Source organism: Stenella coeruleoalba (assembly GCF_951394435.1).
Source record: "Stenella coeruleoalba genome assembly, chromosome: 4".
Taxonomy (NCBI): Eukaryota; Metazoa; Chordata; class Mammalia; order Artiodactyla; family Delphinidae; genus Stenella; species Stenella coeruleoalba.
In genome coordinates, this window is record NC_137149.1 from 29364102 (window position 1) to 29378740 (window position 14639).

At 39.1% G+C, this 14639-nt stretch overlaps 1 protein-coding gene and 1 long non-coding RNA gene across 2 annotated transcripts in view; one reads left to right on the forward strand and one right to left on the reverse strand.

Moving 5' to 3' along the window:
- ENPEP (glutamyl aminopeptidase) overlaps positions 1 to 14639 on the reverse strand; it is a 110634-nt gene that overhangs the window by 74561 nt on the left and 21434 nt on the right. The gene's annotated exons all lie outside the window — the stretch shown is intronic.
- LOC307186110 overlaps positions 1 to 14639 on the forward strand; it is a 208798-nt gene that overhangs the window by 48159 nt on the left and 146000 nt on the right. The window contains exon 3 of the long non-coding RNA XR_013828250.1: positions 10470 to 10582. This is a non-coding gene — a long non-coding RNA (uncharacterized lncRNA). The remainder of the gene's footprint in view (positions 1 to 10469; positions 10583 to 14639) is intronic.

A 14639-nucleotide genomic window follows, 5' to 3' on the forward strand; every position in this document is an offset into this window, starting at 1 on the left:
CTCTTCAATAAGTGGTGCTGGGAAAACTGGACAGCTACATGTAAAAGAATGAAATTAGAACACTCCCTAATACCATACAGAAAAATAAACTCAAAATGGATTAGAGACCTAAATGTAAGACCGCACACTATAAAACTCTTAGAGAAAAACATAGGAAGAAAACTCTTTGACATAAATCACAGGAATATCTTTTTTGATCCACCTCCTAGAGTAATGGAAATAAAAACAAAAAGAAATAAATGGGACCTAATGAAACTTAAAAGCTTTTGCACAGCAAAGGAAACCATAAACAAGATGAAAAGACAACTCTCACAATGGGAGAAAATATTTGCAAAGGAATCAATGGACAAAGGATTAATCTCCAAAATATATAAACAGCTCATGCAGCTCAATATTAAAAAAAACAACCAAATCCAAAAATGGGCAGAAGAGCTAAATAGGTATTTCTCCAAAGAAGACATACAGATGGCCAAGAAGTACATGAAAAGCTGCTCAACATAACTAATTATTAGAGAAATGCAAATCAGAACTACAATGAGGTATCACCCCACACCAGTTAGAATGGCATCATCAGAAAATCTATAAACAACAAATGCTGGAGAGGGTGTGGAGAAAAGGGAACCCTCTTGCACTGTTGGTGGGAATGTAAATTGATACAGCCACTATGGAGAACAGTATGGAGGTTCCTTAAAGAATTAAAAATAGAATTACCATATGACCCAGCAATCCTACTACTGGGCATATACCTTGAGAAAACCATAATTCAAAAAGACACATGCAACCCAGTGTTCATTGCAGCACTATTTACAATAGCCAGGTCATGGAAGCAACGTAAATGCCCATCGACAGACAAATGGATAAAGAAGTTGGGGTACATGTATACAATGGAATATTACTCAGCCATAAACAGGAACGAAATTGGGTCATTTTTAGACGTGGATGCATCTAGAAACTGTCATACAGAGTTAAGTAAGTCAGAAAGAGAGAAACAAATATCGTATATTAACGCATATGTGTGGAACGTAGAAAATGGTACACATGAACCCATTTGCAGAGCAGAAATTGAGACACAGAAATAGAGAAAAAACGTATGGACACCAAGTGGGGAAAGCGGCAAGGTGTTGGGGTTGTGGTGTGATGAATTGGGAGATTGGTATTGACATGTATACACTGATGTGCATAGAATGGATGACTAATAAAAAATTAATTAAAAAAAAAAGTCCTGATCGAGGATGTTTATAGTAGCTTTATTTGTCATTGCCAAAACTTGGAAGCACCAAGATTTCTTTCATGTACCAGATAAACTGTGGGCAGTGGAATATTACACAGTGCTAAAAAGAAAGAAGCTATGAAACCATGGAAAAATAGAGAGGAACCTTAAATGCATATTATCAATATTAAGTGAAAGAAATGAATCTGAAAGGGCTACACACTGTATGATGCCACCTGTTTGACATTTTGGAAGAGTCAAAACGATGGAGACAATAAAGAGATCAGTGGGGCTTCCCTGGTGGCGCAGTGGTTGAGAGTTCGCCTGCCGAAGCAGGGGACACGGGTTCGTGCCCCAGTCCGGGAAGATCCCACATGCCGTGGAGCTGCTGGGCCCGTGAGCCGTGGCTGTTGAGCCTGTGTGTCCGGAGCCTGTGCTCCGCAACGGGAGAGGCCACAGCAGTGAGAGGCCCACATACCGCACACACACACACACACACAAATCAGTTGATGACATGCTGGGGTGTGAGAGGTGGAGAGATGAATAGGTAGAGCATAGAGGATTTTTAGGGCAGTGAAAATACTCTGTATGATATAGTAATGATGGATATATGCATACAACTTTAGCCATATTTTCTCAGAAGTGAAGAACAGCAGAAAGATCCAATAATTTAAAGGATGAGTTTCTAAAAAGTATCCCTCGGAAGACCTTCAAGATGGCAGAGGAGTAAGACGTGGAGATCAACTTTCTCCCTACAAATACATCAAAAATGCATGTACATGTAGAACAACTACAGAACACCTACTGAACCCTGGCAGAAGACTTCAGACTTCCCAAAAGGCAAAAACTCCCTACCTACCTGGGTAGGGCAAAAGGAAAAACAGAGACAAAAGAATAGCGATGGGACCTGCACCTCAGGGAGGGAGCTGTGAAGGAGGAAAAGTTCCACACACTGGAAAGCCCCTTCACTGGCGGAGATGAGGGGTGGGCGGGGGGGAAGCTTTGGAGCCACGGATGAGAATGCAGCAACAGGGGTGCGGAGGGCAAAGTGGAGAGATTCCTGCACAGAGAATCAGTGCCGACCAGCACTCACCAGCCCAAGAGGCTTGTCTGCTCACCCACCAGGGCAGGCGGGGCTGGGAGCTGAGGCTGAGGCTTCGGAGGTCAGACCCCAGGGAGAGGACTAGGGTTGGCTGCGTGAACACAGCCTGAAGGGGGTAGTGTGCCACAGATAGCAGGGAGAGAGTCTGGGAAAAAGTCCAGAACTGCCTACGAGGAGAGGGGATTCAGAGCACCGCCTAAACGAGCTCCAGAGGTGGGCGTGAGCTGTGGCTATCAGCGCAGACACAAGAGACGGGCATGAGATTCTAAGGCTGAGTCTGCAGCCACTAAGAATCCTGTGTGCAAGCACAGGTAACTATCCACACGTCCCCTCCCAGGAGCCTGTGCAGCCCGCCACTGCCAGGGTCCTGTCATCCAGGGACAGCTTCCCCAGGAGAACACATGGTGCGCCTCAGGCTGGTTCAATGTCACACCAACCTCTGTTGCCACAGGCTCTCCCCGCATTCTGTACCCTTCCCTCCCCCCCAGCCTGAGTGAGCCAGAGCCCCCTAATCAGCTGCTATTTTAACCCTGTCCTGTGTGGGCAAAGAACAGACGCCCTCAGGCAACCTACATGCAGAGGTGGGTCCAAATCCAAAGCTGAACCCCAGGAGCTGTGCAAACAAAGAAGAGAAATTTCTCCCAGCAGCCTCAGGAGCAGTGGATGAAATCTCTACAATCAACTTGATGTACCCTGCATCTGTGGAATACCTGAATAGTCAACGAATCATCCCAAAATTGAGGTGGTGGACTTTGGGAGCAACTGCAGACTTGGGGTTTTCTTTCTGCATCTAATTTGTTTCTGGTTTTATGTTTATCTCAATTTAGTATTTAGAGCTTATTATCACTGGTAGATTTGTTGATTTGGTTGCACTCTTCCTTTTTTCTTTATATGTATATATATTTTTCTCCTTTTCTTTTTCTGATTGTATACGTGTATGCGTCTTTGTGTGATTTTGTCTGTATAGCTTTTCTTCGATGGTTTGTCCTAGGGTTATGTCTGTCCATTTTTTCTTTTTTTTTTTCCATATAGTTTTTAGCACTTGTTATCATTGGTGGATTTGTTTTTCGGTTTGGTCATTCTCTTTCTTTTTTTTATTACGTCTTTAATTTTTATTTTTAATAATATATTTTTTTATTTTTTATTTTAGTAACTATTTTATTTTTTCCTTTCTTTCTTTTTCTTCTCCCTTTTCTTCTGAGCCGAGTAGCTGACAGGGTCTTGGTGCTCCGGCCGGGTGTCAGGCCTGAGCCTCTGAGGTGGGAGAGCCGAGTTCAGGACATTGGTCCACCAGAGACTGCATGGCCCACATAATATCAAACGGCAAAAGCTCTCCCAGAGATGTCCATCTCAACGCTAAGACCCAGCTCCACTCAACAACCAGCAAGTGACAGTGCTGGACACCCTATGCCAAACAACTAGCAGGACAGGAACACAACCCCACCCATTAGCAGAGAGGCTGCCTAAAATCATAATAAGTTCACAGACACACCAAAACACACAACTGGACGTGGTCCTGCCCACCAGAAAGATGAGATCCAGCCTCATCCACCAGAACACAGGCACTAGTCCCCTCCACCAGGAAGCCTACACAAACCACTGAAACAACCTTACCCACGGGGCACAGACATCAAAAACAATGTGAATATGAACCTGCAGCTTGTGAAAAGGAGACTCCAAACACAGTAAGTTAAGCAACATGAGAAGACAGAGAAATATGCAGCAGATGAAGGAGCAACGTAAGAACCCACCAGGCCAAACAAATGAAGAGGAAATAGTCTACCTAAAGAAGAATTCAGGGTAATAATAGTAAAGATGATCCAAATCTTGGAAATAGAATGGAGAAAATACAAGAAACGTTTAACCAGGACCTACAAGAACTAAAGAGCAAACCAATGATGAACAACACAATAAATGAAATGAAAAATTCTCTAGAAGGAATCAATAGCAGAATAACTGAGGCAGAATGGGTAAGTGCCCTGGAAGATAAAATAGTGGAAATAACTACCACAGGGCAGAATAAAGAAAAAAAATGAAAAGAATTGAGGACAGTCTCAGAGACCTCTGGGACAACATTAAATGCACCAACGTTTGAATTATATAGGGGTCCCAGAAGAAGAAGAGGAAAAAAAAGAACTGAGAAAATATTTGAAGAGATCATAGTTGAAAACTTCCCTAGTATGGGAAAGGGAATAGTCAATCAAGTCCAGGAAGCACAGAGAGTCCTACACAGGATAAATCCAAGGAGAAACATGCCAAGACACATATTAATCAAACTACCAAAAATTAAATACAAAGAAAAAATATTAAAAGCAGCAAGGGAAAAGCAACAAATAACATACATGGGGATCCACATAAGGTTAACAGCTGATGTTTCAGAAGAAACTTGCAAACCAGAAGGGAGTGGCAGGACATACTTAAAGTGATGAAAGGGAAAAACCTAACAACCAAGATTACTCTACCCAGCAAGGATCTCATTCAGAGTCGACAGAGAAATTAACACCTTTACAGACAAAAGCTAAGAGAATTCAGCACCACCAAACCAGCCCTACAACAAATGCTAAACGAACTTCTCTAGGCAGGAAACACAAGGGAAGGAAAAGACCTACAATAACAAACCCAAAACAAGAAAATGGTAATAGCAACATTGATAACTACCTTAAATGTAAATGGATTAAATGCTCCAATCAAAAGACATAGAGTGGCTGAATGGATATAAAAACAAGACCCGTATATATGCTGTCTAAAAGAGACCCACTTCAGACCTAGGGACACATACAGACTGAAAGTGAGGGGATGGAAAAAGATATTCCATGCAAATGGAAATCAAAAGAAAGCTGGAGTAACAATTCTCATATCAGTCAAAATAGACTTTAAGATAAAGACTATTACAAGAGACAAAGAAGCACACTACATAATGATCAAGGGATCAATCCAAGAAGATATAAGAATTGTAAATATGCACCAAACATAGGAGCACCTCAATACATAAGGCATTGCTAACAGCCATAAAAGAGGAAATTGATAGTAACACAATAGTAGGGGACTTTAACACCCCACTTTCAGCGATGGACAGATCATCCAAAATGAAAATAAAGAAACACAAGCTTTAAATGATACATTAAAAGGATGGACTTAATTGATATTTATTGGACATTCCATCCAAAAACAACAAAATACACTTTCTTCTCAAGTGCTCATGGAACATTCTCCAAGATAGACCATATCTTGGCTCACAAATCAAGCCTTGGTAAATTTAAGAAAATTGAAATCATATCAGGTATCCTTTCTGACCACAATGCTATATCAATTACAGGAAAAAATCTGTAATATACAAACACATGGAGGCTAAACAATACACTACTTAATAACCAAGAGATCACTGAAGAAATCAAAGAGGAAATCAAAAAATACCTAGAAACATGGGCTTCCCTGGTGGTGAATTAGTTGGGAGTCCGCCTGCCGATGCAGGGGACACGGGTTCGTGCCCCATTCCGGGAGGATCGCACATGCCGTGGAGGGGCTGGGCCCGTGAGCCATGGCCGCTGGGCCTGCGCATCCGGAGCCTGTGCTCCGCAGCGGGAGAGGCCACAACAGTGAGAGGCCCGAGTACCGCAAAAAAAAAAACCCAAAAATACAAACAAAAAAAACCCTAGAAACAAATGACAATGAAAACACGGTGACCCAAAACCTATGGGATGCAGCAAAAGCAGTTCTAAGAGGGAAGTTTATAGCAATACAGTCCTACCTCAAGAAACCAGAAACATCTTAAATAAACAACCTAACCTTACACCTAAAGCAATTAGAGAAGAACAAAAACCCCCTAAAGTTACCAAAAGGAAAGAAATTATAAAGATCAGATCAGAAATAAATGAAAAAGAAATGAAGAAAACAGTAGCAAAGATCAGTAAAACTAAATGCTGGTTCTTTGAGAAGATAAACAAAATTGATAAACCATTAGCCAGACTCATCAAGAAAAAAAAGGAGAAGACTCAAATCAATAGAATTATTAATGAAAAAGGAGAAGTAACAGCTGACACTGCAGAAATACAAAGGATCCTTAGAGATTACTACAAGCAACTCTATGCCAATAAAATGGACAACCTGGAAGAAATGGACAAATTCTTAGAAATGCACAACCGGCCAAGACTGAATCAGGAAGAAACAGAAAATATGAACAGACCAATCACAAGCACTGAAATTAAGACTGTGATTAAGAATCTTGCAACAAACAAAAGTCCAGGACCAGATGGCTTCACAGATGAATTCTATTGAACATTTAGAGAAGAGCTAACACCTATCCTTCTCAAACTCTTCCAAAATATAGCAGAGGGAGGAGCACTCCCAAACTTATTCTATGAGACTACCATCACTCTGATACCAAAACCAGACAAGATGTCACAAAGAAAGAAAACTACAGGCCAATATCACTGATGAAAATAGATGCAGAAATCCTCAACAAAATACTAGCAAAGAGAATCCAACAGCACATTAAAGGGATCATACACCATGAACAAGTGGTGTTTATCCCAGGAATTCAAGGATTCTTCAGTATATGCAAATCAATCAATGTGATACACCATATAACAAACTGAAGGATAAAAACCATATGATCATCTCAATAGGTGCAGAAAAAGCTTTTGACAAAATTCAACACACATTTTTGATAAAAACCCTCCAGAAAGTATGCATAGATGGAACTTACCTCAATAAAATAAAGGCCATAGTTGACAAACGCACAGCCAGCATTGTTCTTAGTGGTGAAAAACTGAAACCATTTCTACTAGGATGAGGAAAAAGAGAAGGTTGCCCACTCTTACCACTAGTATTTAAAATAGTTTTGGAAGTTTTAGCCACAGCAATCAGAGAAGAAAATGAAATGAAAGAAATCCAAATCAGAAAAGAAGTAAAACTGTCACTGTTTGCAAATGACATGCTTCTATATACATAGAATCCTAAAGATGCTACCAGAAAACTACTAGAGCTAATCAAGGAATTTGGTAAAGTAGCAAGATACAAAATTAATGCACAGAAATATCTTGCATTCCTATACACTAATGATGAAAAATCTGAAAGAGAACTTAAGGAAACACTCCCATTTACCATTGCAACAAAAAAGAATAAAATATCTAGGAATAAACCTACCTAAGGAGACAAAAGACCTATATGCAGAAAACTGTAAGACACTGATGAAAGAAATTAAAGATGATACAAACAGATGGAGAGATATACAGTGTTCTTGGATTGGAAGAGTCAACATTGTGAAAATGACTCTACTACCCAAAGCAATCTACAGATTCAATGCAATCCCTATCAAACTACCAATGGCATTTTTCACAGAACTAGAACAAAAAATTTCACAATTTGTGTGTAAACACAAAAGATGCCGAATAGCCAAAGCAATCTTGAGAAAGAAAAGCAGAGCTGGAGGAATCAGGCTCCCTGACTTCAGACTATATTACAAAGCTACAGTAATCAAGACAGTATGCTACTGGCACAAAAACAGAAATATAGATCAATGGAACAGGCTAGAAAGCCTAAACATAAACCTATGCACATATGGTCACCTTATCTTTGATAAAGGAGGCAAAAATATACAATGGAGAAAAGACAGTCTCTTCAATAAGTGGTGCTGGGAAAATTGGACAGCTACATTGAAAAGAATGAAATTAAAACACTCCCTAACACCATACACAAAAATAAACTCAAAATGGTTTAAAGACATAAATATAAGGCCAGACACTATAAAACTCTTAGTGGAAAACATAGAACACTCTATGACATAAATCACAGCAAGATCCTTTTTGACCCACCTCGTAGAGAAATGGAAATAAACACAAAAATAAACAAATGGGACCTAATGAAACTTAAAAGCTTTTTCACAGCAAAGGAAACCATAAGCAAGATGAAAAGCAACCTTTAGAATGGGAGAAGATATTTGCAAATGAAGCAACTGACAAAGGATTAATCTCCAAAATATTCAAGCAGCTCATGCAGCTCAATTTAAAAAAAACAACCCAATCCAAAAATGGGCAGAAGACTTAAGTAGGCATTTCTCCAGAGAAGATATACAGATTGCCAACAAACACATGAAAGGATACTCCACATCACTAATCATTAGAGAAATGCAAATCAAAACTACAATGAGGTTTCACCTCACACTGGTCAGAATGGCCATCATCAAAAAATCTACTAACAAGTGCTGGAGCAGATGTGGAGAAAAGGGAGCCCTGTTGCACTGTTGGTGGGAATGTAAATTGATACAGCCAGTATGGAGAACAGTATGGAGGTTCCTTAAAATACTAAAAATAGAACTACCATATGACCCAGCAATCCCACTACTGGGCATATACCCTGAGAAAACCATAATTCAAAAAGGGTCATGTACTACAATGTTCATTTCAGCACTATTTTGAATAGTCAGGACATGGCAGCAATCTAAGCAATCTAAGTGATAAAGAAGATGTGGCACATATATACAATGGAATATTACAGAGTGAAGTAAGTCGGAGAGAAAGAAATATATGCTAACACATATATATGGAATGTAAAAAAAAATGGTTTTGAAGAAACTAGGGATAGGGCAGGAATAAAGATGCAGCTGTAGAGAATGGACTTAAGGACATGAGGAGGGGGAAGGGTAAGCTGGGACGAAGTGAGAGAGTGGCGTGGGCATATACACACTACCAAATGTAAAATAGATAGCTAGTGGGAAACAGCTGTATGGCACAGGGAGATCAGCTTGGTGCTTTGTGTTCACCTAGAGGGGTGGGATAGGGAGGCCTGGAGGGAGATGCAAGAGCGAGGAGAAATGGGAGTGTATGTATGTGTATAGCTGATTCACTTTGTTATACAGCAGAAACTAACACACCATTGTAAAGCAATTATACTCCAATAAAGATGTTAGAAAACAAAAACACTGTAGTGCTTCAATATGGCATAATGGTATGCTTTAACAAATAAAATGGTAGTTTTTGAATATATATATATAATTATATATATATATAAAACCACATTAAATCATGAATTTTAAAGCACATGCAAGGATGCTCAACATCACTAATCATCAGAGAAATGCAAATCAACACCACAATGAGGTATCACATCACACCAGTCAGAATGGCCATCATTACAAAACCTACAAACAATAAATGCTGGAGAGGGTGTGGAGAAAAGGGAACCCTCCTGCACTGTTGGTGGGAATGTAAATTGATACAGCCACTATGGAGAGCAGTATGGCGGTTCCTTAAAAAACTAAATATAGAACTACCATATGACTCAGCAATCCCACTACTGGGCATATACTCTGAGGAAACCATAATTCAGAAAGATACACGTACCACAGTGTTCACTGCAGCACTATTTACAATAACCAGGACATGGAAGCAACCTAAATGTCCTTCAACAGATGAATGGATAAAGAAGATGTGGCACATATATACAGTGGAATATTACTCAGCCATAAAAAGACACCAAACTGAGTTATTTGTAATGAGGTGGATGGACCTAGAGTCTGTCATACAGAGTGAAGTTAAGTCAGAAAGAGAAAAACAAATAGCATATGCTAACGCACATATATGGAATCTAAAAAAAAACGGTACTGATCAACCTAGTGTCAGGGCAGGAATAAAGACACAGACGTAGAGAACGGACTTGAGGATACGGGGTTTGAGCAGGGGAAGGGGAAGCTGGGATGAAAGGAGAGAGCAGCACTGACATATATACACTACCAAATGTGAAATGGATGGCTCGTGGGAAGCAGCTGCATAGCACAGGGAGATCAGGTTGATGCTTTGTGTTGACCTAGAGGGGTGGGATAGAGAGGGTGGGAGTAAGGCTCAAGAGGGAGGGGATATGGGGATATATGTATACATATACCTGATTTACTTTGTTGTACAGCAGAAACTAACACAACATTGTAAAGCAATTATACTCCAATAAAGATAATAAAATAAATAAAAAGAATCCCTTAAATTACTATTGCTGACTCACTGTTCTCCCAAGCTACTGGGTGATTGACATTCTTGCTTTATTTGTCTAAGTAAAGATGTGTTCATCTCCGAAGGCTACAAAATTCACTCATTTATCATCCCCTTTCTTTTAAAGTTTGTTTTGTTTTATTTATTTATTATTTATTTATTTATTTTTGCTTTCTAGAAGAAGTGATACATTTCCTCACCGCCCTCCTGTTCTCTTTGTGAACAACATGCGTTTTCCAAGAAGTTAAGTGAAACTAAGGATCCAGTTGGTGGCCACTGAACAGAGAGAAGGTAATTGCCCCCTGTGAAATCAAAACTATCACGTTCATATAGCATTGTCATGTTGTAAACTGAGATTCTCAGAATTTCCACCACATCTGTTCTCTTCTGTTAAAAACTTCAGAAAGGGTAGTTCCTCTTGCCTCACTCTGCTGTTGTGTACACACTCTGTACTTTTGTGTTGCGCGTAATATTTGGAGAGCGAAAGAGGGTTGAAAAAGAGGAAGAAGAGATAACAGTGAGGTCTCCCACCTTAGGTGGAGCAATGGGGAGGAGAAAGACTATGTGCTTTTTCTGTCAATATGTTTACATTGCCCATGCTGGTTGATTGACTCCCTTCAATCAGAATGCTTCTGAGACAATATAATCAGGTTTTTCTTCCTCTCCATATTTCTATTGTTGGCAGCAACAGGAATGCAGTGTCCTTAAATAGGATTGGTGTTAGTGTAAATTCGATCCAAATAAAAGCAATGCCTTCCTTTTTTGTTTCTGAGAAACTCAACACCACAGAGAAGTATGTTCTGTCTTTACAGTCTGGCCAGTCTGCAGATCACATGTGATCGATGACCCTTATTTTGATATATAATCCATCATATTTTATGACCACTGCTTTGATCAACTGAGCTAAGCAATCACAGAATATATAGATACAGCCTGTTAACCTTGTAACATTATTAGGCAAAGCATATCTGTGTGTCCTATCTGCCATATATCAGAAACATTTTTATGTTAAAGATCACTTTCTATGGGCGTCGGTAGAAGCTGCTACCCACCTCCCTCATTTGCTGAGCCTCAGCACTTCTGTCCATGACAAAATTCAGTAAATTACTCCTGAATTGTCATTGCTTTGTAATAATTACTATCATTCTAGTTTACGTGCTTGCTTTACTGAGATGACGTTTTTAAAGCCTGTGATAACCATATTGAAATAGCATGGGGTGAGGAAGGAGATATGCATGCATATTGTTTCTTCTTACTTTCTGAAAAGTCATATATGCCTTTATTATTCAAAGACTCTATTAAAGGTTAAATATAAAGGTTTTTATATAAGCTTTATAACTATATATATATATATATATATATGAAGTTTGTAAGGCTTCAAGAACTTAACTTGAATGCATATATTTAGTTTTTAAAGATACTAAGTTTCCTAAGTGAATTAAGTTACCTAGATATACCACTGTTGGATACAATTTTTTAAATTTATTTATTTTTGGCCACACTGCACAACTTCTGGGATCTTAGCTCCCTGACGAGGGATTGAACCCATGCCCCCTGCATTGGAAGCGCGGAGTCTTAACCACTGGGCTGCCAGGGAGGTCCATGGGTACTTTTAGTCATAACTCAAAGCACTGCATCTATTGAGCTAGTGTCAGGTGTAAAATCTGTGCTTTCTGAAGCTTATATGCAGCTGATTATTCTTTTAGGAGGTGTGATACATCTTACATCTGCTTTATCACTGTTGTTGTTGCCTTTCTTTTATCATATGGCAACCTACTGTAAAGGACGCTTTTAGAGTTGTTAATATTGTCCTTTTAATTAAGGGTCTCCAGGAATTTGAGAGATGGAATGTAAGTCCACGAGAATTTATTCTAATTGGTTGCTGTCACTTCTTTTATGTGTAATCATTATGATTAACTATTAGTCTTACTGGATACTTAAAAATTCCCAGGTAATGTGATAAGCACTTACCATGCAATGTCTCACTCTACACACCAATTCTATGAATCTGGCACTATTAATAATAATAAAATATAATGTTTTGCATCACTGATGATATCTTTACCCCAATCCTTTCATTAGCCCAGTTTTCACAATTATAAAGTCCAAAGAGTTCTGAAAATCAAAAGTTGTTTTATATGTTCTAAGCAAACAAATTTGTCAGTAGCATCTGACCTGAACTGATAGGAGTTTTTAAAAATAATTTTTATTTTCTCACTAAAAAATATTGCTGCAGAAATACTACTGTTTGATTATAAGGTGCTGCCCCAGAGCCCATTGTAGTTACTCAATAATACTCAATATTTGTACCATATTACCATTCACAAATCTGAAAATTTCTGACGTCAAACATACAACTAGACACAAAGGTTTTAGGTAAGGATTGTAGACTTCTATTTCAAATTTTAGAGTTGGAAGAATTTTAAAAATAAACTTCCTCATTGTGTACATTGTGTGCGTGAGAAAAATGTGTACATGAGAAAAATGAAGTAAGACAAAACTGACACTAAACTTCAGCGCAAAGTTTGTTTTTTACTGTATCATACTTCTTCTTTTCTCTACTCCTAAGAATGAAACCTGACTTTCCCTAGCTACAAAATAGAGGTAACAACAGTACCTATCTGATAATGTGAGCAGTTAATAAGCTAATGCATAAGCAATTCTTGACACATGATAGCTCTGTGTCCCATCAAGAACATTAGTATCATTAGAGATAATACATTGAATGATTAACCTCTGTAATTTTCTTTGTCTGCACTTCCTTATATGTGGGTGGTATCCACATTACCATTAGGAATACTAGGAGAATGAAGGGGGAAAAAATAGAAGTTAAGTTTTTGAAGTCCAGAATAGGCTTTTCATGCCTACACAATAAATTTGAAAGCCAAACTGTTTTAATTTGCAAGAACCTGGTTAAAAAGGATTTTAGCAATAAAAACAGAAGGCAAGGAAAAAAGCAGACCACAATGTTTATACTGTAACAATAGATTGGAAAGAGACTGGAGGGACGTCCAGAGGGCTCTGTCTCAATAAACTAGTACCCCAGGAGAGGGGTACTAAGATTGAAGGGGCAAGGCTCTGGAAGGGTGTCTTAAAGTCTGAGGTGAAGGCACTGAACTTGGGAAGACCATGTGAACAGAAAGGAATCAGATTGAACAGATGCTACCCACCACTACCACCATCACCCTAGTCAGAAGCCCAGTCAGGGCCTACAGGGTTCCCACTACCACCTGGCAGCCCTGCAGGTCTGCTGTGTCCTGTGTCCATGTTTTTGTTGTCCTTGTCTGCTGAGCATCTTCCATTGACAAAGGTGACCAAACATCCAGGTTTGCCCAGAATGTCCCAGGAATGTAAGTCTGCTGCTTATCTGCTTACACCTCTTATGCCAGCATAATTAGTAACGCCTTCTCTATTATTTATATTCTATAAATGATAAAAATGTATGATCACTCTCCCCATTGACAACAGTCTGCCTTTCCACTGCCGATCATCCAGCAGAGTTAGCACCTGTTCATCTCTTGAGGTTTTTGTATCTTATCTCTACTGTTCCAAATAGACACACCCCTTTAAATGGCCCAGGACCCTTGCAGGGCCCCTAAAGCAGAAGATGAGATCTTTGGCACTCAAAAATGGCATGATCAGCAGAGACCTTAAAACACAGTTGGGAGACACTGGACAGTGGTGACCACTTCTGTTTTACATCTTAATTGAAGTGCAGGTACCTTAGCATATTTCACTCCCTTCAGGGCTTAGCATCTTCCTTGTGCACATAGTATGTGCTCAACAAAGACTGATAAAACATTCTGATTGGAGGAACCCTCAATTTTATTATCAATGCTGATGTAGCCAGGATGAGAAAGAGAAAAGAACTTGATATTGTTTTTAATTCTATAAATGCGTGTTTAAGGTACATGGTTGATATTACAGGAGGTCATCAATGTGTTTAATTTTTTATAAGTTTATGTTCTTCTAAATATTCTTCCAGCAATAGGCAGAAATTTGGGGGAAGGGGAATACTTAGTAGAAAAGAATAGTGATACTTTGGGGTTTTTTCAACTTTTCTTTGTGACTGCTTTATCACAGGAATGTGATATACACTTCCTAAATTTTAGATTGCCCCTTATGCATAGATAAATTATTATAAATATGCAGAACCTTGGCTTGAAGTTTGGGTGACTAAGGACTGTAATTTCGCTGTGGCTTTGAAGTTTTGCAATGTGTTCAGAACTTTGAGTTCCAGAGGTCAGCTGCCATGAGGTGTTGTTTGAGAAGAAACCCAGCATCGTCACTTACGTTACACAAAACATTTGTTGACAGCTTACTTCTCATTTAACTCAAAATTTGAGTT